The following is a 26,539-nucleotide window of genomic DNA, read 5'->3' as shown; positions in this document are numbered from 1 at the left end:
TCCTGGCTGCAGCCCTGTGTGCAGTGAAGTTCGGAGGTGGAGTGCATGCCTTGCCTCCAAACCTCACTGACCTATTCGGCATATATGGAGAGGGCGTGGTGGCCCCAGCTTCGGGGGGGGGGGGGGGGGGAATAAGTTTTTATCCATGAGATTACTCTTTTATTCTAATTTCAAACAAACAGTTTTCAGATCCTTAAATCTCTGTTCCCCAAGCTGTATCAAAACCACAACTCCCATCATGCATCGTAAATCTTTGCATGTCCTGGTATGAGTTGTGGTTTTTCCAACAGCTGAAGAGCCAAAGGTTGGAGAACACAACTCTACATTATATGTTTTTGCATATGCTATGTGAATGATGATTGAAATGAACATCTAAGGATACAGTAGCACAGCACAATAGGACTATAAATATCAAGTATCAGCTGCTAGGATATTGACAGCTCACAAGGCTAATACACAGCATAGCTACAGGGAGTAAACAGGCATTTCCAGCTTAGAAACATAACGTTAAGATACATGCCAACACACAACCAGTCAGTAACTATGTACCCCTAAGGATATTAAAATAATCCACTTTTCTGCAGAAAGAGTTAAAGCTAAATAAGAATAAACATGAAGCGTGATCCGCTATAAAGGAGTAACTTAAGCCTCGATGGCAACCCCTATTCATAGAGCTCTTTTGCCTCCACAGGCATTTGCAGGCTCTTTCTCCAGAAGATCCAGTTTATGCTAAAACCTTCAGCTTTGTGGGGAAGGAGAGCGAGCTATTGGATAGCTGTGAGCTGTGGCCCAAAGCCATTACATTTTTTGCTGCTCCCTTCTTCCCTGCATATCGTTTTCCGATCGCACAGAGCTTCCATCAGCTGCGTGACCTCACGTTTGAGGACACATTTTGTAAGTAAAACTCTCTTGGGGTTTCCAGCTCACAGCCATCGTGGCTACACATAGAGCCAAACATGTGCTCTCCAGAAAGATGTTTACAGTCTAAATTCCAGTACAGTTCAACTGTATTACATTATGCTCAATTTTGATCACAAGTTACTAGGCAATAGGGGAAAAAATAGTCATGTTCTAAAAACGCCCAAACCGAAGAAGACTGCTTTAATACACACATCTCTGAAAAAAGCTTACCGCCCTCCTTCACGGAGAAGCATCGGCGTGATCGATTTGCATTTGAATGCAAAATTATCCATCTCTATTATTCACATTTGTTACCATTCTTTCTCACTCGGTTCTGCCCTACTGGACTCCACAACACTGGAAAAATAAAATGTGGCAAACAACTCCCCATATCTCAGCTTCCGGAACAACTGAGGAGTGGACTATTTTCTTGAGTGGTGTTATTTTTTTATAGATCAGCCATGCACATTTAGGCGACAGTCTATGGTTGTTCGCTGCTGTCGAATATATACAGGCTGCCTGTTTCTGCCTATGGCTTACTATTAAACTCACACGCGCACGGTTTGATGGCTCATTACCAGTACATGAAAGTGACCATTACAATCCTTAGTTCTACTGAATACTAGTAAAAAGGGGAAATGCTGGCACCTGTGCAGCACTACTAGCAGGCACCATGTGGTCATCACCCCTTCCGTAGGGGTGAGCAATGCTCCGCTACATCTTTTAAAGTCTTCAGGGATGAACAGCTGTTTAACTAGTTTGTAGGTGAGAAAGCGGCAGGCATTGCAGGCATTCCTAAATAGCTGAAAACATTGTAAGGAGGCAGCTCCAGGCACTAATTTACACAGACAGAATTTAGCACAACGGGACGGGTCTTTGAGCTCCTATATTGGTAACTAGAGATAGGCGCGTTTACAGTACGAATCTCCGAATCCAAAGTGGCGGCAGTCAGTTCATTTAGCCTTAAAAAAAAGTAGTTCCACCTTGGAAGTGCTCTAATTCCAGAACACTTAAAAAGGAGGAACTCATTTCTCCCAACCATCGCTTGAGAATCAGATATTCAGACTGTAAATTTGGTCATCTCTATTGGTAACTTAATTGCATTAATGGTTATTAGAGCAATCGGTTAAGTAGCTAAAACACATTCACTGAGAACTCATATTCCAATATACTCCGGACTGTAAATATATAAAAAATAAAAACAAAATAAAAAAATAACTAGAGCAGGAAATACAAGCCAGAAGCTCACCACCTCCGTTCACATTAGTCTAGTCATTTCTGTTTTTCTAAAAATAATGAAGAGCTGATCCGTCACATGACAAGCACCGACATAGCCAAACATACTTCACTGACTTATAAACAAAGTCTGTCAGATTTTCATTTTACTAAAATAGTGCAGGATGTCGGAAGCTGCTAATGAGCCTCTGACGCAGATGTGAATTGTGCCTTATCAACTACGATGGTCCTTGCGAGCCATGTTCATATGTAGTTTCTCTCATGCAGAATCCACTCGGACTACACATCCCACTGGTCTCAAAGGAAACCCGCACTGTAGTTCACAAGATCAGTAAGACAAATTTCATTACAATATCCCTAACCTAATCTCAGCCTTGTGTGTCTAAACTGGCCTGCGACCAGACTGCTTTCCACCAAGGTTTAGAGTCAAGATGAATCGAGGACACGAATCACAGAAAATGTGTAATACCGTCTAGGAATTCAAGGTCAGACTGTTTAGAAAGGGTGGAGGGTAGTAAAAGATTTTTTGTTTTCGGACTGAATGAGAATTTAAGAAGAAGAAGAAAAAAAAAAAAGAGAGGTTGTTTAAACAAGATACACAAGTCATGCCAGAACCTTAGGAATCTTAAAACTTCCAAAAGTTAACCCTGTCTGAAATATGTAACAAGACCACACAAACTCCAAAGAATTAAAGGGAACCAGTCCCAAATTCATGCTGAACTTTCTGATGGCAGCTGGAGCTAGATGGCAGTGATGTTGAGTTTAGGGACATAGGTTCTTACAAAGTATGGAGTTGTCCATAGTAACGAATCAAATAGCTTCTTTCATTTTTTAAAATGCTTCTGAAAACTAAAAAGCATTATAATTGGTTAATATTGGCAACTGCACCACTTTTGCCTCTGCATTGGTTTTGCTAAATCTCTCACTATGACCTGATAGAGGGGATATTAAACAATTCATGCACATTCAGTGTAAAATGTCAGGTCTCGGGAGAGGTGTAAATGGGTGGCTTCATTCTTCCCTGCCCTGCAACCCTTTTCCTATACACAAATGTATACAAGTCTAAAAAATGAAAAATCTACATTTAGGATCAGTTTTAAATTGAAGAAGTGGTGCATTTTTTGGCACATTTAAGCCCTGTCCCTTTCCACTTAATCACCGTTCACTTTACATTAAGCTCTGCCCTCTTAGCAAATATGGTGCAAATCAATTTGTTTTGTTTATTTTAGTTCTAAATATCTGTCTAAAAACATGTTTATGCTTCAAAATTATGACTTTTCTAACCTATCGAATTTCTGCTCCATTCACTTTGTTACATTGCAATGTACAGTGGTTCCCATACATACGATGGTAATCCGTTCAAAACGGACCATCTTTTGTTGAAACCATCGTATGTTGAGGGTTCTGTGCAATGTAAAGTATAGGACAGTGGTCTACAACCTGCGGACCTCCAGATGTTGCAAAACTACAACACCCAGCATGCCCGGACAGCCAACGGCTGGAGGTCCACAGGTTGTAGACCACTGTTAGAGAAAGTTGTACTCACCTGTCCCCGCCGCCCGGGATGTCGCCGCGTCCCCGAGGTGCCCCCGACGCTCCGGCAAGGCCTCTGCTTCCCTGGCAACTGCGCTCTCCGTCGCCGCCATCACGTCGCTACGCATGCCACTCCTATTGGATGACGTCGATGGAGAGCGCCGACGATGCAGAGGATCCCGAAGAGGATGCACCGGAGCCCCGAGGACAGGTGAGTGACCATCACCAGAGCTCACGGGGCACCGTAAACGGCTATCCGGCAGCAGCTGAAGCAGTCTGCTCTGCCGGATAGCCGTTCATGCGATGGCCCCGACATAAAAAAGCATCGTATGTTGATGCTGCCTTCAACATGCGATGGCCTCTGAGAGGCCATGGCATGTTGAAATTATCGTATGTTGGGGCCATCGTAGGTCGAGGGGTCACTGTATAATAAAGGGGTATAAAAAGTGACTGAAGAGCATTATTGTGTAGTTCTGCTGTGAACAGTTGACACTGCAATGGACATTCTCTTAAGCCATAAAAATAAAGTTATCCCATTCTATTACAGAATACACATTCATTTGTACACACTTTATAACCATTGGCAATAGAAATCTTCTAAAGTCTACAATTAATTCCCCAAGTTGTCTTTAGCAGAATTATGGGAAGACAAGCTGTGTATGTATTCGCATTGCTAGGAGGCAAAATCCCAGCACATCTACTACATACTCTGAATACTAGAACAGCAGGACAATAGATGCTGGAGCACATCTATAGCGAGTTGGCTGGACGCCATTTGTGCAGTTACTCACTACTGCTCATAGTTATATATCCCACTCTTCAGCGATGTCCATTTAAAACATCTTACACAGCTGCCTTTGCATTACTTTTATGGCCCAAGCCTGAAGTTATGTTTCCCTTTCTAGCAACACACCAGATCTCCGGTACCACAGACATCAAGTTGCCTGGGCACGGTAGTTGATGTGGTTTCTCACAAAAGCTCTATGTGGAGCAGCTTACAGTCCGCTCCCAGGTTTTACACAACTACATGTTTGTAAAAATTAAGTATAATCCATTTAAGACCAAAACTCCAAAACATTCACTGCTATTCAGAGATGATTCACTAAAATCAGATTCCAATGCAATGTCCTACTGAATAAAGCCCTGAAGCCCCGAGGATGAATAGACATTGCCACCCAATTAGATCAGAATGGGAAGGCTGGAGGGGCTTTGTGTGCGCCTGATAATAGCAAGCCTCTGCCCCAGAGATCCGGCCCAACAAAGGCCTGTGTGAAACAAGCTTTGAAGACACAATAACATTCCTCTGCTGAGTTTCAAGCCCCGCGGGCTCAGCAGCGCCAAAAACAGCCACTCGCTCTTCCGTATTGAAGCACATTCCTAACCAGAAGTTCAAAGGCCTGAAGATAACATGCCAGAGCTGCACCTTTCTGCTGGAAGATTAACCTGCTCGCAGCAGTACTACATCACTCTAATGTACTGAATAGCACAGGCAACTGCACTTTATGGCATCTGAAATTACGTGACATCGGAAAGCGAACATAATTCTAGCTCGTATACTACAAGCGCATTATCCTGAGCATTACAACTAATGGACATTTATGGCCATAATCATATTTTACTCACATTCCAGAAAGTTACTCGGTATTTACAAGCCAAAACTGTCAAGTAAAGAAAATTTTCTTCCAATCACATCACTGCAAAGTCAGCTGTACTCATCCTGCCATGAGACAAATAGATCTCTCTTGACCACGATGATCTTGCCCACAGTGACAGCACTAGGGGCCGTGTATTAAGTAGCCCTTTGGCGGCCAGAGAGCTTAAGCAATGCTGACTGCAGGGACCCAGTTAACAACTCCGAATTGCAATAAAAGGAGTCACAGAGCGCACAAACAGGACAGCATGGGCTCATGTCATTTTCTACATGGCAATGATCTAAATGGGTGGAGGCTGTTTTTAACCCAGTTTTGCACGGTTTTTCCGTTTTTGCACATTATTAGGGTATATATATTTTTTTCACCTGGAAAAGTTAGCAGAACATGTTTAATTCTCAAATTTAGTAGATATAGCAAAAAGAGTTTTCTTTTTTTGTTTGTTTTGTTTTTTTTACTTTGCCTGGATATTCAAACATTAATTTTGAAACAACTTAAAAAGGTACACAATGTAAGTTACAATTATACCTATTAAAGGGTTATCTTGTGCTAAAGAGCTTGTATTTTAATATTACACTCCTCTCGCTCTCCTCTTTCCTTTTTTACCCTACCACATTTGTTTTGGTCTTTGGACTCTTGGGAAACAAAATGGAGGGAAGGTCTTGGTCAACAGTAATGGGTGACTGAACAGTGGGGCACTACAGCCAGTTTATAGAATATTCTTCCCATTAATGTGATTATAAGGACACCTCAGAACATATGGCTACTTTTTATGTTCTACCCTTTAGTATAATGCTCAATGTAAATGCAATGTCTGCAATGCCGGTTCTTTAGACTTTCCTATGCATCTAGCTACTTTGCATCTTGGGCATGTGCCAGGCAAGGCTACCTCTTTTTGTTTCAATGTGATTGACAGATGAGATCTTCCTCTATGGGCAATAGTAGGTACAGCAGTAGGTACAGCCGCCGACTGATGAGGGATTTCCTCCAGCATATCAGACATTGTGCTAATTAGGTAACTGCAGGTGGCATGCAAATCTGCAGCTGGCTGTCAGCAGTGGGAAGCACAGGGCAAACCAGTGAATCCTGGCACACGTGTAGCAGAACCAGACATGTACAACCACCCAGCAAATCAGACTCGATAAGGCTCCTTCCAAGTCCAGTAATAGATGGGTACAACAGCTAGACATGGGCTGATAGGTGGGTATGTCACTTGGAGTGGTCTAGGGTTTCCAATATAAGATTTCCATCTTGTATGCAGCCGAGAAAGATCACAAATACACACTACTACAGTACACTAACCAACTATTAAATTTATGTTTAATCCTTTCTCTCTGAAAAGATATAGCTAAGGAATAAGGGCATGCTGTGCCACTATGCCAGGAAAGAAAGGGTGCAGGAAAGTGGATGAGCATACATGGCAAGAAGCCATCATCAGCTATTCATGTTACATAATCAAATCATGTACGGACATTTAAAAGAAAAAACACTTGCCAACATTTTTCCTTCTTAAAACACAGATTTTCATCATAGCAAAACACTGTCAAGAAAAAAAATATCACAAAAAGAAAACATCTCCCAGCTACTTTAAGGATAAATCTCTGAAGACATCTTCTGAGTTAGTGACCCAGATCTGTCACATTTCATCAGAAAATTGCACGTCAATACATCTCCGAGCTCCCAAGCAAATAAAGTAAACAAACCAAAACGATCCTTCCCGTCGCACAAGAAATTAGGGATGCACGGAGCAGAGGACACTTTCCAGATACATGACTTTAAATGAAACAATTAGCATCCGGCTCCTTTTTAACGCACTGGAACTCGGATATTAAAAAAGGACCATTTACTAAATATACAGAGCCAGAGATGCTGCAAAACATGGCAATGCTTCTGCATGTATCTAACATCACAGCATATTTGTATGAACCATCTATAGGATCAAGGAGCATATGCTTTTCTGTTTTGTAGAGAAAATAGAAGGCAATGGGGGAGATTTATCAAAACCTGTGCAGAGGAAATGTTGACCAGTTGCCAATAGAAACCAATTAGATCACTTCTTTCATTTCTTAGAGACCTTTTTACAAATTAAACAGGCAAACTGATTGGTTGCTATGGGCAAATGGTAAACTATTCTTCAGCACTGGTTTTAATAAATCTCTCAAAATATGTAACGATCTAAGGAAAACCATAGGAGCAGGGAACAAATAGTCACCAAGACTTCATTGTTCCAGCAAATGTGTAAACCAGGGCAATGCATTAAACTATATCCAAAATAAGTAATAATAAATGGATCAGACCTCAAGGGAAGGATGGCTAGATAATAGGATAGGTTGTTGTTGTAATGCAATAGATTAATACAATATGGCCGGTAAAATACGCGTTTTATTAACTAATACAATGTATCATACAATATTGGATGTTCCCAAATTCCCAAGCAGGGCCCTTGCTATGGGAATGGTGAACTAGATGTTTCAGTGACAAGAAAGTATGTGTACCTAAAATACATAAAAAGTAAAATATACTTTAGCATAAAATACTGTATTTTTCGCCCTATAGGACGCACCGGCATATAAGACGCACCCAATTTTAAAGGTACAAAATCTAGAAAAAAAAGATTCTGAACCCAACAGTGATCTTCAACCTGCGGACCTCCAGATGTTGCAAAACTACAACTCCCAGCATGGCCGGACAGCCAACGCATGCTGGGAGTTGTAGTTTTGCAACATCTGGAGACCCGCAGGTTGAAGACCACTGGTATTGGAGGTTATACTCACGTGTCCCCGCCGCTCCGGACCCGTCACCGCTCGTCACCACTGCCCTGGATGTCGCTCCATCGCTGTCGCCGCGTCCGACGCTCCGGACGTCTTCTTCCCCGGCATCCTCGCTCTCTGTCCCCATCATCACGTCGCTACGCACGTCGTACCTATTGGATGACAGGACGGCGTGCGCGACGACGTGATGATGTCGAAGGAGAGCGCCGGCCATGCAGGGGATCCCGTCACGGAGCAGACACGGAGGAGGCAGGTAAGGACCCTCCCGGTGTCCTGTAAGCTGTTCGGGACGCCGCGGCAGTCCCGAACAGCCCGACTGAGCAGCCGGGTTAGTGTCACTTTCGCTTCAGATGCGGCGGTCAGCTTTGCTCGCCGCATCTGAAGGGTTAATACAGGGCATCACCGCGATCGGTGATGTCCTGTATTAGCCGCAGGGACTGCCGCGGTATTTGCCGTATAAGACGCACCAACTTTTCCCCCCTAGTTTTGGAGAAGAAAAAGTGCGTCTTATACGGAGAAAAATACGGTAACTTAAAATGCCACTTCAAAAAGACGTTTGAAAAGATAGTTGCAGAGTTGGAATGCATAAGAAATGAGCCTGTACAGGATAGGTGCCGGACTAAAGTTATATGGCGATCATAAGTACATTGGTAGTCTCAATATTGTTATCCAAATAGAATAGTAAAAGTGAAGGATCATGTGCAGGTTGGCACTGACTACAGTGTTACCTGCGGTCTTTCGTAGTAGAGCGTGATTAATGATTTACAGTGACAGCGTGAAATGGTGTCCGGCTCACTATATAGATCTCACCGGCAAGTAGGTTATTCTGTAGAAGCAAAAGTAATCTTGCTGCTGATGGCTGCGTCCTCGTACAGTGCGGTTTCTCTGAGGAGGTGACACACAAGGCAGTGGTCCAATATGCCGGACACTGCAGCGCTTGTCCAAGTTGGTCAATGATGAAGGTGGCATAATCAGACTGTTCCAGTCTGTAAGCAAGGCCAGACGCGTTTCAGGGAGACCCCTTTATCAATGGCAGTATGGTGTTGGTACTGAGAATCTCGTCTTATATAGGGTGCCATATTTTTTTGGAAAAAAGGAAAATGTGGCATCTGGATTTTGTATAGGAAAAAGGAAGAAACTGTGGATAATGGATTAAACAGTAGTTTTGGGAAATTTAACTGAATTATACAGGTAAATAAATAACATGTTTTTTTTTAACATTGGTGCAATGGCTGATGACATAATAGATTAATTTATAATACATAATACAGGGAAATACTAGCTATGTCTAACAGTTGTATAGTGGTAAATTAAATTTGTGGTGTGAGAATTAGATATGTAGCATGAAAACAGATGATCAGCAAAGGGGACATATGTGGTGTGTTAAAAATAATTAAGATAAACAAAAATTAAAATAAATAAATATATAAGTAATTCTGAGAATGGAATAGAATAAACATATAAAAATAAAAATGGAATGTAAAAAAATGGAGAAAAATAAATAAATAATAAAAATAAATACAAATAATGGTGAAGGTGATAAGAAAGCGGTCCAGTGGGCTAGAGTCTGTCCAAATGTAGGATGTGAAATGGGCCAGAGCCCAACAGAGTGGCTAAAAAAATCCCCAAATTACCATCTCTGAGTTGAGGCCCTGGGTTCCAACAATTTGAATTTGTTTATTTTTTGGGTTTCAGCTCTAGATATCTTTGACACAAACTCTCCCCCTCTCCCTTCACCCTTTCTTAATGTGTTGGGTCTTTTTGATGATATTTGGCAAAGTGGGCAGAAGGGGGTGTTTATCATTACCTTTTGATATTATATAAATGTTCAGATAGTGATGCTAAGAAGCATTTGATCAAGGTGCATGTTATGGATGTGCAACCATGACTATTTTTTTTTTTCTCTAGTTGAATTCACATTGGGGGAGATTTATCAAAACCTGTCCAGAGGAAAAGTTGCTCATAGCAACCAATCATATTGCTTCTTTCATTTTTCAGAGGCCTTCTCAGAAATTAAAGAAGCAATCTGATTGGTTGCTATGGGCAACTCAGCAACTTTTCCTCTGGACAGTTTTGATAAATCTCCCCCATTGAGTTTTCTATCCTCTTTTTGTTTTTTGCTTTCACTTGGTCAGCAATCTGCCGCTCCCCCTCAGCCCAGGCCACACTGGTGCGGTGCTGTGTGGCATCCATTGCTGCCCCGGCACTATATATGTGGGAGGCGTGGTCCAGGGACTGGTTTGAGTGGCATTGGGGCTGCTCTGCCAGTGGGTAGTTTCCCCTGTGGGCACTGGTGTTGCGACGGTGGTGGTCGCCACTTAGTGCTGCGCCATATTATGCTAGGGATGTTAGGGACCCACTACTTACAGGTGGCCTTGACATGGCTAGCGGGCTTGCACTTTATGATCATAAATACACTAACGATTAATAAATGTTGCTGAGAAGCATTAGATCAAGGCACATGTTGTGGCTGTGCGACCATGTCTGTTTCTTTTTCTGTAGTTGAATTCACATGTTCAGATAGTCTTGTTTTGAGTGGTATAACACATTAAGAAAGTTTGGAGGGGGGGGGGGGGGGAGACTTTGTGTCAAAGATGTCTGGAGCTGAAACCAAAAAAAAAATATATGAATTCTAATTGTTAGAATCCAGAGGCCTCTGGGCTCTGGCCCATTTCACGTCCTACGTTTGGACGGACTCTAGACTCTAGCCCACTGAGCCGCTTTCTTATCACCTTCACCATTATTTAGTTTTATTTCTATTTTAAATTTTATCATAATTTTCTCATTTTTTACATTCCATTTCTATTTTTATATTATTCTATTTCATGTACAGAATTATATATTTATTTTTATTTATCTTTACTATTTTTAACACACCACAAATGTAATTCACCACTATAGAACTGTTAGACCTAGCAGGTATTTCCCTGTATTATGTATTATAAATTAATCTATTATGTCAACAGCCATTGCGCTAATGTTTAAAAAAATGCACGTTATTTATTTATCTGTATAATTCAGTTATATTTCTCTAAACAACTGTTTAATCCATTATCCACAATTTCCTCCTTTTTCCTATACAACATTCAGATGCCACCTTTTCCTTTTTTCTTTTTGCCAAAAAATCTAAACAAAACCCAGATGCCAATCAAATATGGCACCCTATATAAGACCACATTCTTAGTACAGTAGTACTGTGTAGCGTCTTTTTGTTATTATGTTGCCTTTTGTAATTTACATGTGTTAGAGGTTTGTGCAGCAAGTGTGTTTTTTTTATTTGCCTGCTTGCTGGCCAGGAAGTTCAGTGGTTTTGAGTTGTTGCTGTGACTGTTGTCCACCGTGTCGGCCATGTTCTGTCAATGCTGTGGACAATGTGTCATAGTCCGTATTTTTTTTTCCTATTGCCAGCCTCCGTGAGTAGGTGGCTTTTTCCATACCCTCCTCCTGAATATTTATAGTGTTTGTTTTGCTGGGACTGGCTTGATTGGTCTGTAGTGTCATTTGTTCCATAACTCCCATCAGCTTGCGGCGCCTATGGCTGTTTTTGGAAGCATGCGTGCTTCTCTATCTGTGGTGACGCGCTGGGTGGCCGTCCAATCACAATGTAGAAGGCATGTTCGGTTATGGGGCTCGGTTCTTTCATACATACTATCACTATGTTGGACGCATGTGGATGAAGCTGAATGTGGCCAGCTGGGATTTATAGTTTGCAGCCCAGCCAGAAAAAGGAAATAGAAGCTGCTGTATAAAAACAAACTGGGGGGAAAAAAAAAAGACCACAAAGAATGGAAAGAGAGTAGCCAAGACACCAAGGAGAAGGAGGAAACAACACAGAAAGGGTAAATTAGGAATGCAAAAACACATTGAACTCCGGAGTACCCCTTTAAAAAACGAATTATTTAAGGCAACAGAAAATTGACTTATCAATAAAAGCTGAAAAAGGAAGAGACCACTGTGGTATTCAGCAGAAGTGGCCAAAATCATAAAAAAAAAAAAAAGCTAGCACTTAGTAATTATGATAAAAAAAAACAGAGCAATGAAGATAGGGAAATCTACAAGATTAGGCAGAAAGAGGCCAAGCAAGTTATAAGAACTTCTAAAGGGCAGGCAGAAGAAAAACTAGCTCAGTTTGTGAAAAAAAAAGGGGATAAGACATTCTTCAGATATATAAATGAAAAAAGGAAATTAAAACAAGGAATAACTAAATTAAAAAGGAAGGTCTGTAGAAGAGAATAAAGGGCTAGCAGACTGATGAATACTTTTGTTTTTACAGAAGAAAAAGAAGGAAAAGGACCTCCCTTAGGGAGGAAGACTAATGAATCATTTGATGCATGTGTCTTTACAGAGGAAGAGGTTCTACGTTTGCTGTCTTAAGTGAAGACAAATAAGTCACAGGGGCCTGATGGGATCACCCAAAATTATTAAAAGAGCTTAGTGGTGAGCTAACAAAACAGTTAACAGATTTATTTAACCAATCACTGGTAACAGGAGTGGTCCCGGAAGATTGGAAATTAGCAAATGTCGTGCCCATTCACAAGAAAGGTAGAAGTGAGGAATCAAGCAACTATAGGCAAGTAAGTCTGACATCAATAGTGGGGAAATTAAAGGGGTATTCCAGGAAAAAAAAACTTTTTATATATATTATATTAATTAACTGGCTGCAGAAAGTTAAACAGATTTGCAAATTACTTCTATTAAAAAATCTTAATCCTTCCAATAATTATCAGCTGCTGAAGTTGAGTTGTTCTTTTCTGTCTGGCAACAGTGCTCTCTACTGAAATCTCTGCTTATCTCAGGAACTGCACAGAGTAGAAGAGGTTTGCTATGGGGATTTGCTTCTACTCTGGACAGTTCCTGAGACAGGTTTCATCAGAGAGCACTTAGACAGAAAAGAACAACTCAACTTCAGCAGCTCATGCGTACTGAAAGGATTAAGATTTTTTAATAGAAGTAATTTACAAATCTGTTTAACTTTCTGGAGTCAGTTGATATACAAAAAAATTTTTTTTTCCTGGATAACCCCTCTAATGGAAACCCTACTAAAGAATAGGATTGTGGAACATCTAAAATCCCATGGTTTGCAAGATGAAAAACAACATGGTTTTACTTCAGGGAGTTCATGTCAAACAAATATTATTGATTTTTTTGACTGGGTGACTAAAATAATAGATGGCGGAGGGGCAGTAGACATTGCATATCTAGATTTTAGTAAGGCTTTTGACACAGACCCACATAGAAGACTTATCAATTAACTGCAGTCATTGGACTCCCATATTGTTGAGTGGATTAGGCAGTGGCTGAGTCACAGAGAACAGAGGGTTGTAGTCAATGGAGTATATTCAGAGCAAGGTCTTGTTACCAGTGGGTAACTGTACTGGAACCAATTTTAATTTTACATTTTTTCAAATTAAAGTTTTATTGAAAGTTTTCCATAACATCATTAAAAGGAAAAAGCATATGTCATCAGTCAAGGCAAAGACATGAAATTGTCCAAACTCGTCTGCGGTGAACAGTACAAATAAGAATACAAGAGCCGTACAATAGTATGCAAAGGGTCACAAAACAACAGCAGAAATAATCGACTATACAGGACAGCTCTCAGTCCTAATCTACTTTCCTAAACGTTAGTGGACACCTGGACTGTATAGGTGTATAAGCTAACCGGTATCTGACCGTTAGAAAGAAAACAGAAGGCTACCTATGGTGATATGTGTGAGTCTGACACCTTCTGACCTGCTAGGACACAGAAAGCAAAGGTAAGTGTACCGCTCTACGACTTGCACAGTGTAGGAGAGGTAAGGTGGAATAGTAAGAGCAGGAAGAGAAAAAAGGAGAAGGGGGGGGAAGAAAGGCAAAGGGCATAGGTCAGGAACTGGAACCAATTTTGTTAAATATCTTCATTAGTGATATTGCTAAAGGTCTCGATGGTAAGGTATGTCTTTTTGCTGACGACACAAAGATGTGTAACAGGGTTGATGTTCCTGGAAGGATACGCCAAAATGGAAAAGGATTTAGGCAAACTAGAAGAATGGTCAGAACTCTGGCAACTGAAATTTTATGTGGATAAGTGCAAGATAATGCACCTGGGGCGTAAAAACCCTCGGGTAGGATATAGATTATTTGACACAGTCCTGACCTCAGTATCTGAGGAGAGGGATTTAGGAGTAATTATTTCAGAAGGCATAAAGGTAGGAAGACAATGTAATAGAGCAGCAGGAAACGCTAGCAGAATGCTTGGATGTATAGGGAGATGTATAAGCAGTGGAAAGAGAGAAGTGCTCATGCCGCTTTACAGAACACTGGTGAGATCTCACTTGGAGTATTGTGCCCAGTACTGGAGGCCGTATCTACAGAAGGATATAGATACTCTAGAGAGAGTTCAGAGAAGAGCTACTAAACTAGTACATGGATTGCAGGATAAAACTTACCAGGAAAGGTTAAAAGGACCTTAACATGTATAGCTTGGAAGAAAGAAGAGACAGAGGGGATATGATAGAGACTTTTAAATACATAAAGGTATTCAACACAGTAAAGGAGGAGAGCGTATTTAAAAGAAAAACTAGCACAAGGGGACATCATTTTAAATTAGAGGGGCAAAGGTTTAAAAGTAATATCAGGAAGTATTGCTTTACTGAGAGAGTAGTAGATGCATGGAATAGCCTTCCTTCATATAAGATAGGGCCAGGGACTATTGATAGGATTCAGATTATTGGGCAGACTAGATGGGCCAAATGGCTTTTAACTGCTGACACATTCTATGTTTCTATGGCTAAGCACGTTATGTCCTGGCTCTGTGCAACATAACCAAAACATCTTGTAAGTCTAGAGTGCCGCCTAAGAGCGCATGCACAGTAAAACAGGGAAAAGCGCGTACTTCTCCTCGACCAATCAAAGCTCTTGACATATCCCTAGGACCTGTAAAAAGTTTTGTGAAAACTATTGTACCTTTTCGCAAGCTCATAATCTTTTTCCTGGTTTACCTTGGAACAACGCCATTACTATGAAAGTGGCTGCGCCTGGTACTGCAGCTCAGTCCTATTCATTTACATTACAACTGTATGTATAGCACTGTTAAACAAGCCACAATGTATTACAAGCAAATTTATCCCTCTTATACCAGAATATAGTGTTGCCGCCATTTTACTTAAAATTCAATCCCACTTCACATGCAGAGCAAAAATATCCTCTTCTCCTGCGGAGTAAAGAACGTAAATTGCTTACAGAAGACATAACAACACTTTATCAGGGAGGGAATAGCCTGCCCAAGGCAGAAGATCCCCTATAAGCCTGTAAGACACAGCAATGGGCCCATCGCAACAGAGCATCAGGGGACCAGAACTCAGCATCCTCCTCTAACATGGTAGCAAATCCTGTCACTCGATTGTGTTGCTGAAGGATAATGGAGATGCCTACCTCTGCACATGTATAAAGACCATGTATAAAAGGAGGCCAGATTCCAAATGCCAACTGTGCAGCAGATTGCTCGCTTTCGCCAAAGGTCACTTTGTGCAGCCTCTTCAGTCCTCTAGCAGCATGAGCTACATTACAAGCTGGCTCAAGGGGTCAGATTACAGGAGGTTTCCATGGGAAAAGGATATTTGCTGCAAGTGTGAACTGTTATTTTAAAAAAAAATTACCTATTGTTATATTTAAAAAATTTACATTAAATCTGTTTGTTTTTTTTCTCCAAATTTCAATGCTACTTTCAGGAGTAAAAAGGTATTCCCATGTGAACATTTATGGTTGTTTCCACATGATATGCCAGTGTTTCCCAACCATGGTGCCTCAAATTGTTGTAAAACTACAACTCCCTGGCTATCTGGGAATTTTGGAGACGTACAGTAGTTTTGTAACAGCTGAAGGCACCCTGGTTGGTAAAAATGGGATATGCCAAAATGTCCAATAGTTCCACCCCTGGGAGTCATATCTTTCTTGAGATCAGACTTCCCCCCCCCCCCCCCCCCCCCATGTGCCGAATGAGATCGGAGAGTCATGAACAGCGGAATGGCCGTTTTACACAGTTTTGTTAACTTCAATAACTGTTAATGGGCGTACTATAAAACAGTATTGCAACACTAGCTACATCATTTCCGTAACTCAAGAATAGCTCATAATGCTTCACGATTTATGCAACTTCCATTGACATGCATGGAAGTTTCCCGAAACAGCCACCTCGGATGTCTATGCTTCGCTACTACTTCAAGTGCCTGCATGACATTTATCCTCTGGATGTGCTGTTAATGTTCACATGAGAATCCCTGATCAGGGCACACACATACTGTACCCCCTGCAGATTTGATGCTTTTAAACTAATACAAATAAATAGTTTTAGGGTAGGGTCACACATAGCGTATATATAGTGTATTTCACGCTGCACAACCAGTTGCAGCCCTGTGTGCGCAGTGAGATTTGGAGGCGGGGACAGTGCTTCCTTGTCAAGTTGGCCCGATGGTCCTCTAAACTTCACTGCACACACAGCCCGGTGTGTCTTCTCATAGGAAAATAGGCTATGTATTTCCTGCTGTGCAACGTGAAATTCGCTATGTATGCTCAATGTGTTACCCTACCATTACACAGCATCAAATCTGCAGCAGATACAGCACGTGTGAATGTTCCCTTACAACATAATCCTGAAATCTTGCAGTACTCTTCGCTCTGACTGCAGAACCCCATAATATGCTGACACTTCCCATTTTATAGAGATTACTTCGTAGTAGCCATCTTACTTGATATGTTTACATTTGTTATAATATTTTTTATCATAACGGAGCTAAATAAAGATGAAACAAGTAAAGCAAGAAGTTAGGAGTCAGGCTTTTTTTCTCCACCTCTCAGATCTTACAGCATATTTCCACATAAAAACAATAGCGGGGGCGTTTGATCTAGGGAACACCGTATTGATCAGAGAAGAGAGAGAACGCCTCCACACCTCCAGGTCTTCCCATCTCATACTGACATCTCTACATGCACCACCGGATTTCCCTCCAGTAATGAGGAAGCACATCCTCCACCCTGGCAGCACACATTTATCCTGACACACTTACTAAAACCTCGGCAGCACACAGATACCTTCCCGAAATGTCACCCACAAGCATGTCTATTTGGAACTGAGGTTTTGATGTCCCTCTATTTTTAATGTGCAGTTACTTAGCTGCTGAAATGTCAGGCTAACACATACGTACACAGCAAAGACAACTGCATCTTATAAAAGCAAATATCCCAAATATAAAATAATAAAGAATATATATAGCACACACAGATTACGCAGCGCTGTACACTCAAATTGGTAAAGGATTATATAGGTTTCTCTGAAGGCTACATGGCAAGTTATTGTATGAGAGATCAGTCAGCCTCAGCCTGCAACACTGATCAGATCTCACAGATGTCAAGGGAAAGAAATCTGGTAAAATATGAATTAAAAATTGCCTTACATGACTTGCACCACATATTTAACGTATTTTAGGCACTTTTTCGCCTCGCTCGATAAAAGGGTGTTTTTGGCATAAGACTAAACCAGTGGTCTCCATAACGCGGACATCCAGATGTTGCAAGCTTACAAACCCCAGCACCCGGACAGCCAATGGCTGTCTGGGCATGCTGAGAGTTGTTGTTTTGCAATAGCTGGGGATCCACAGGTTGAAGACCTAGGAACTTCTATATCATCTGTCAAAAATACACCACCATATAGGTGTGTAATATATGAGTACACCAAAGCAATAGCACATTAAAGGGGTACTCTGGCCCTAAGACATCTTATCCCCTATCCTTTGAATAGGGGAAAAGATGTCTGATCGCAGGGGTCCCACTGCTTGGGACCCCCCACAATCTTGCATGCAGCACCCATTTGTGGGAGCTGCACGCAGCGCTGCAGCCTCCGAGTCTGCCGGGTTACGACTACGGGGCCGGAGATTGTCACATCTCCTCCCATAAGTCTATGGGAGGGGGCATGACAATCTTGCTTGCAGCTCCCACACGTGGGTGCTGCACACGAAATTGCAGGGGTCCCCAGCGGCGGGACTCCCGCGATCACTAAGATAACACATTCTAGATCAGAATTAATGAACTAATCGTATGAAATACTTTCGTCTTTACATAGTTGAATGTGCTGACAACAAAAATCACAAAAATTATCAATGGAAATCAAATTTATTAATCCATGGAAGTCTGGATATGGAGTCACACTCAAAATCAAAGTGGAAAACCACAATACAGGCTGATCCAACTTTGATGTAATGTCCTTAAAACAAGTCAAAATGAGGCTCAGTAGTGTGTATGGCCTCCACGTGCCCGTATGACCTCCCTACAAAGCCTGGGCATGCTCCTGATGAGGTGGTGGATGGTCTCCTGAGGGATGTCCTCCCAGACCTGGACTAAAGCATCCGCCAACTCCTGGACAGTCTGTGGTGCAGCGAGACATGTTGTCTGGGATTCAGGTCTGGGGAACGGGCGGGCAAGTCCATAGCATCAATGCCTTCCTCTTGCAGTTACTACTGACACACTCCAGCCACATGAAGTCTAGCATTGTCATGCATTAGGAGGAACCCAGGGCCAAATGCACCAGCATATGGTCTCACAAGGGGTCTGAGGATCTCCTCTCGATACCTAATGGCAGTCAGCAACTGGAGCAATGGGGGAACGTAGGAAGGAGTGTTAAAGTGTATATTGTTTATTTTTGCCTTGTCTATTTTTGCAGCCCAGGCTCAGGATAGTACAGTGCAGCAGCTGATAATTATTTGGGGGGGGTGGGGAGAGAAGCAGCGCTTGCGGGTCACAAGATTAGTTCCCCGATGTGGGGGACAGCGCAGCGCTGGGCTGAAAAAAAGGGGGTGGAGAAGCAGAACAGCACCCACGGGTCACGTGAATGGGGGGGGGGGGGAAATATGGTTAAATACTGTGGAACCGCCATAATTTACAAAAATACTGTGATACACATTTTTGGTCATACCGCCCAGCTCTAAGACTGTCTAGTCTTAGTTTGCAATGTCTACTAACTTGCTTTTATTGCTCGCCTCTAATATGGCTTAACCTGTGACTAGAGTTATATACAGCTCAGTTTATACAAACCTACAGAGTCTCTAGTGTGCATTAGGGATCGACCGATTATCGGTTTGGCCGATATTATATTATCGCGGTGATAGGACTCAGGACCCCCCCTAGGCAGGGAAAGAGAAGCGGGCGGCGGTCTATGGCACTGCAAAAGCCACTGCAGTTCATTGATTTAAAGCACCCGCTTTAAATCAATGAGCTGCAGCGGTGTCGCGGGGGGATAAATAGCCGATAACTTATACCGGAATATCGGTATAAGTTATCGGCTATCGGCCCTAACCTGCACCGATTAGCGGTATCGGCCCTAAAAAAAAACATTATCAGTCGATCCCTAGTGTGCATGTATAATAAAGTTGTTTAATGCGAGAAGTTTTTGGGTTCTTTGCTATTGACATTTGTGTAGAGTCTTATTAAACAAAAATAAACAAACATGTTTGCTCGAATGCTCTTTTTCCATCCCGAATGTATGGGGACACAACTGGTGACCTCCTGGCTCTGCTTTCATGCCTGTCAAATGAACAGTCACATACGCTAGTTGTTTAGGTTCCCTAAGAGGAATTTGTTTTCCTCCATAATGGTATAAACCTAATCCATTCATGATTCCAGACAGCAGAAAAGCATTAATAATTCAGAGGATACACACAGTCTGGCACAACCTATAAAAGGCTATGTAGTAATGAAGCTTTACTAGATAAACAGTAGCAAACTGAGTTTCCAGTGAGGATTGCATTCCTTCATGACCTCAGCCGCCATATTCCTCTTCACAACATGGTGTAACAATGTTTTTTAAGGCACTATTGCAGATGCACAAAGCAGCATAAAGTCATACAAAAACCAGTAACACCTTAGGGAGGCAAACTGCTGGAAACCAGGGCTAGCTATACATCCAAACCAAATTTGTCATTGCGGCGTTTTCCTCCACAAATCTTCTGTTTAAGCAACATTGCCACGAATCCAAGGGGGGGGGGGGGGGGGGAGGGGGGCATATAGATGGCTATATGGATAGTATATGATGGAACATATAAAAATTACACTAAGATGACCATTATAAGTCTGTCTTCTGTCTATTCACACGTACAGTATTCTGAGCAAATTTGATGCACATAATTTGAAGCTGCAGATTTTAAGCTGTGTTCAGTCATTTAGTTTACGCTGCACCTTGTAGGATAAAATCTGAAGCTTTAAATCCTGCACATATTTTATCTCTCTCTCTCTATTATATCTATCTATATCACACACACACACCCACAATGTACATGTAAATATAAAAAGGACTCAACTATTGCCAGACGCCCAGGACGTGCAGTTCCAGGCACCGGGCAGGTGAATTATTTTAGGTCCTTAGCCCTGCTTTGGGCAAGCAGGGCCGGACCTGAAAGCCCCCGACCAGGACAGCAGCGCTCACAGGGGAGTATGGAGTGGGCTCCGGACTCGTGCCCGCTCCATACTCTGCCGTCCCCGGCTGTTTTCAGGAGCTGGGGGCTGCCGCTAATATCCCGCATGTGGCGATCGAAGCGGCTGGCTATTAACCCTTTAGATCGCCGCTGTCAAAGCTGACAGCGGCGTCTAAAAGGGACATGTGAATGCTCCCTGGTGGGCTAGTGGGGTGGATCGCCACCCCGCAGTGCGATCGCGTGTTCCCTGCTGTCCATGGATCTGTCATTGATAGATCCTGGCTGAACTAGGCTCTCTCAATGGATTGCAATATTTTTTTTTTTTGTTTTTGCAGCATATGTTAAGGAAAAATTAAAAAGATAGTTCGTTATGGTTATTATAGCACAAGGAGGAAAAAAATCAGAGAGTGTAAAAGCAAAAATAAGCCCGGACAAGTGGATCATCATGAGGGACAAGTAGATTTTGCTCCGTTTTAGTCCCATGGACAAGTAGTTATTTTTTTTTTTTAACTAAATTTTCACACCCCTGTATGGCATAGCAAAAAATACATTTTATGAATATTTATATTTGTGGGGCGAAACAACCCAATTTTGCTATTTCATTTCTACACAGTGCACCTTAAAGTTACGTTATTTCTATTAACACAGCATTCATCAGTGTTTTCAGTGCTCCAATTGTACATTTGGAGCACCAATCAAATGACACAGAGCAGGTTAAGGATCTTAATCCATCTTCTCAGCAGATTGGGACCCCAAGATTTCGCCAGCAATTAATTTTGGCACTTAGACACTGCAATCAACTTTGATCGCAGTTGTCAGGTATTAGCTATCAGTGTCCTCTAGGGGTTAAACCAGTCTGAATTTTATAGTGTCAATGTTAGACAGACCTTTTGGGATTTTCACTGCTTGATGCTATTACACATTAAAAAAAAACACATATCAATGACATCTACGAATAAAAGGAAAAGCTCTTTGTCTGCAGAAGATGTGAACGAATTCATAGCACTGTTGCTTTAACAATATAACAGAGGTCTGGGAATGGAATGGCATTCCTGTGGTTTAATTAAGTAAAAAAATACTCTCGTAGATTGGCCTGAACATGGGAAACTGATATACCATTCTCAGCAGTCAATCACTGCTTTAGCCTTTTGCTGGTTTGGAAAGAGAAAAGAGTCTGGCCTGTGAACAGAGGCTGAAGAAGAAAAAAAAAAGATTGCAAACTATACAAAAAAAAAAAGAGAGAAAAACAGAATGTGACAGGTTTAGATCAATCCAAAATTCACCAGAAGTGGAGAAAACACAACAGATCTGCAGCCACTTGTCAAAAGCCACGAGCAACTGAGCAGATATCATAGCCGTGTAATGCACACAAATCACATAACAGCAATAAATCACATAAGACAAAATGCAGCAAGCATCAAACAAAAACAAAACAAAAAAAAGCAAAAATACACATGGATTTACTTATCACAATTAAAGCAATGACCTGACCGAGGACATCGGTAATAACCTACGTGTCAAAGATCACAAGTATCAAATTCTTCAGAGCACAACTAACCAATCCTCTCCTCTGGAGTGAAGTCATAGAAATTAGATATACGTTAGCCACAGTGACCACTTTTTTGATCTGTTCGCTGACTATGATAGAAGCTTTGAACAATTTTTTTTTTTTCATAAAAAATCCAGATCATACAACACTATAACACATTTTTGTCCTGGAAATACTACTGATTTTTCAATTATGGTTCTTTATGTAAGAAGATGTAAGTGTAAGATGGTGTAGAAAGGAATGCTGCCCTGGACAGAAGAGTTTTATCAACAGTCGTATTAGGCTATGTTCACATATATTGGATTAAAAAAAATGTTTAAAAAAGCACCATGCAGTATTATTGTGCCTGGTCAAATCCAGTTAAATAAATGGACACCATATTGAAAAACAGAGTTAAAAGTTGGTGTCCAGCATACAGCAGACCTTCCAGCTCTGTTTACTACTATTGAATGGAATCTACAACGGGGGCCCCAAAGTATGACACAGATGGGAACTTAGCCTTAGAAGTTTATCTTTAGAACTTCAATGGCGTGCATTTAAAAACAGGGGTGTGGAAAAAAAAATAGTTGTATAAGGGACTAAAGTGGAACACAAATCTACTTGTCCCTCCAAAAAATCCACTTGTCCTGGTAGATAATAATTTCATCAAAAATAGTAGATAAATAAGGTCTTTATTAGTTTCTGCACTTTAGTTTTTTCCTCCTCGTCCTATAATAGCCATAACTCTTATTTTTCCATTTACAGACCCATATGAGGCTTGTTTTTTACGGGGCCAAGTATACTTTGTAATGACACCTTTCCTTTTTCCATAATTTATGCTCTGAAACATATTATTTTGATACTTTAGGTCGGCCTGATTACACCAATACCAAATTTGTTTAATTTCCGTCATGTTTAATATATATTTTTTTTTACTTTTTAATTTAAAAAGAAAATTCTGACCCCTATAACAACATTTTAATTTTTCGGTATACTGGGCTGTAATGAGGGCTAATTTTTTGGCCGTAATATGCTGTTTGTATCGGTACCATTTTGGTATTGATCGGACTTTTTGAACATTTATTTCATTTTTTCTGGTATATGATGTTATAAACAAAAAAAATGCAATTCTGTGATTTTTTTTTATGGTAATGCCATTTACCATATGGGATATACAATGTTATTTTTAATAATTAAAACAATTGCGCACGTGCCAATTCAAAATATGTTTATTTTTACTATGTTTACATATTTTTATATGGAAAGGGGGGGGGGTGTTTTTAAACTTTTATTGAACTTTCTTTTTTTAAATACACTTTATTAGGAAGACTCATTTAGATTCTGCATACAGATCAATGCAGTTCTATTGAACTCCATTGATCTGTGTTCATTTGCTCAAGGCAGGCTCAATCAAATGCAGATCTATGGGAGCAGCCATGAATGCAGAGGTAAGCTCTCCGGCTATCTCCACTGACGATCCACCCCGCTAGACCACCAGGGATGGTTAAAGGATCCCTTTAGACACCGCTGTCAATTTTGACAGTGGTGATCTAAAGGGTTAATGGCCGGCTGCGGCAGTCACCACATGCCCGGCTATTAAAGGCATAACGGCATGATAACTACTGAAATCAGTCTGGGGCCGATGAGTATGAAGCGGGCTCGAGTTAGGAGCCCGCTCCATACATCCTGAGCGCCGGTGTGAGGTGCAGGCTTGCGTCCCATGCAAGTCTACATCCGCTCCTGCACCTCAAACTGGCATTAAAAAAAATAAAAAATAATAGTAGATAAACTGTGTGTGCCAAAAACATGGCGCAATGTGCACCAAAAGACTGACCTATATGACTTGCACCCCCACTTGTATATTTCAGACTATTTTGCGCCTTGCCTGATAAAAGGTTGTGGGCATGTCTTTAAAGCAATGCGGTGTACCATAAATGTGCCAAATAAAAACAGTATACTAGTTCATATTAGATAATTTAAAGATGCAAAAGATTTCCAAACAACCTCAGCAACTCTTCTACTTCAGGTGCACTCTTGTGGACTGTCTAGTCCTGGTTAACGCTGTAAAACAATTATACAGTTTTTATGTATTTGTCCCATAAAGTTTTGATATGTTCTTGGTTAGTTACAATAGGTGTAGTTATGTAATACTCAGACAAGAGTCTGCACTTCTACATGCATCATATAAGTCACTTCAGTCTCTAAACACCACTTCTGTCTAAAGTTTTCATTTAAAAAGGGGAGAGATCAACTTCCAAACTTGATTCGGCACTTACTGTACTTTCCCAGCAATGTACTCCATACGTCTAAGATCATTTTACCTTACATGACCTCAGCTCATTGAGTACGGTTATTTCGACTGATACGGAAAAAATCTGATGCCACACTGAAAATTATTTTATACTGCAGTCGATTTGTTTACCCAACAAAGAAATGCAACGTGAGTAGAATTTGCCGAGATAAGTTATCGATAGTTATAAAAGGACATTTCACTTGTGAAAAATATTGACACATTAACAGCAAGTCCAAACTCTAAGAGCGTTGTTTGCTAGATGACAATGTTCAAAGCCAGGTCCTAACCGATGCGACCTGAACGTGCCTCTTTGTTTAATGTGAACACAAACACGAGACCGTTTAACCGCAAAGGACGCTGAGACAACAAACACGTCACCTTTACTCCAGATTTTCATTTTATAATTTTAAATCGTTCTTATGTAAAAAAAAAAAAAAAAAATGATATATATATATATATATACACATACACACACAAAATAGCAAGAAATGCCATCTATACAGAGCAGTGTTGCCGTTAACATCAGTCTACAAAGCTTTGCTGATGCAGGACTTCAGCTCAGACCATACACCAGTAAACATCAATTCCCTCCATATCAGACACAAAAAGCAGACAGGGTGTCTCCTGCGCACACACTGTAAAAGCACACACCTGCCGGCAGCCGCAGCACATGCAGTTTAGTTTTTCCATGCCGTCCTATGTGGAAAGTAGGGGGGCTCATTTGTGGTTATTTAACAAAGTAGTATGTGATAGACAGAAGGCTAATGGGAACAAAAGGTGTCAGGCTACCCAAGGGCAAGGCGGTGAAAGAGCGAAGCTTTATGGCCACAGTCTCTTCTGCAAAAAAGATCATCTTGAGGAGCCATAATAAAAGGTAGAAACAAATGTGAAGTGTTGCTTATCCAACTAGTGGAAGCTTTTTGTTGTCAGCTAAATTCGGGAGAGCCAAAAGTGCTTACAATGGTTTGAAGAAAGTCATGGCAAATGATGGCTGCTCAGGACAATGTAATGACTAAAGGCATACAAAAACAAGGAGCACACTGTGAGCCGATTCAGGAGGAGGAAGAGTAAACAAGTTGACACACAAGAGCATGCTGCTGCCAAATGGTTATGGAGAGGCTTGGGGGTTAAGCGGATGTGTGCTAATAAGAAGGAAGAGAGAGGTCGGAATGGAAGCAATGAGTCCATGAAATGACAGATTCCCACGCTCTAATTTGTTCATTCATGAAGCTCTGCTGTCCACTAAAGAAAAGTGCAGGATTACATCATCATCCCCATTACCTTACATGTGTCTTCAGGGACTCTTACTATCCCAGTCACACACACTATTACTTTTATAGTTGAGCAACAAACATACAAAGCACTGGTGGCAGATACATTGTTCCACATGAAGTTTGATGTTTTACAATATGCGGATATTGTAATCCCATAGTGTAAAAAGCAGCAAATTAATTACAGAGAATAATTGGTGACTGCGGAGAATAAAACAATCACATTAGGAGTGGGATTGTCTCTAATTGGGTTTTCACCATGAGAACGGATAAGATGTCAGCCCAAACCCATTAGGATTTGTGTTTTAATAAACTCCTGGAGCATCAACAAGCACAATCTTAAGGGACATCTCAAGTGCAGTAGAGTATGCCGTCTAGACTTTACTTTATCAAACAGTGAAACGTGTACAGCACATGTAATACCAGGGAGACACTAATATTTTGGGATTGACTTCTTACACGTATGGTGGTCTCAGTCAGACACAAAGATGTGAAACAAAGGGCTCACTGAAAGCTCCAATGTCTGCGCCTGACTACATCAAAGCTCTCCACTCCACCACAAGCTACAAAGTTAGAGCACATAGCACATTACTGACAGTTACAATCTACTACAGAAAGTCATTCTGTCACCCTCTAGATACCAGGGCACGAGGGTAACATACCACCAACAGGTAAACAAGATTCCAGACCTCTAAACATGAGCTTCTCGGAAGATACAAGACAACCCTGCAGTGCTTCATATACCTCACCCTGGCACAATAAAACACGTGGCTTCAGTGCAGTAACTTTCTACAGCACCATGTTATTCAGATAAGTTTCACCTTGCCAGCATTTCTTCTGTAAGAATGAAACACAAGTGCATAGGATGCACACAACATGTACAAGTTACAACTTTATCTCTGCTATAAATAAAACCAA

General features: G+C 41.2%; 1 protein-coding gene across 1 annotated transcript in view; it reads right to left on the bottom strand.

The window, feature by feature from the left end:
* IRS1 (insulin receptor substrate 1) overlaps positions 1-26,539 on the bottom strand; it is a 49,360-nt gene that overhangs the window by 18,227 nt on the left and 4,594 nt on the right. The gene's annotated exons all lie outside the window — the stretch shown is intronic.

Source organism: Hyla sarda, chromosome 3 (assembly GCF_029499605.1).
Source record: "Hyla sarda isolate aHylSar1 chromosome 3, aHylSar1.hap1, whole genome shotgun sequence".
NCBI classification, from domain to species: domain Eukaryota; kingdom Metazoa; phylum Chordata; class Amphibia; order Anura; family Hylidae; genus Hyla; species Hyla sarda.
This window is presented reverse-complemented; position numbering and strand designations above follow the sequence as displayed.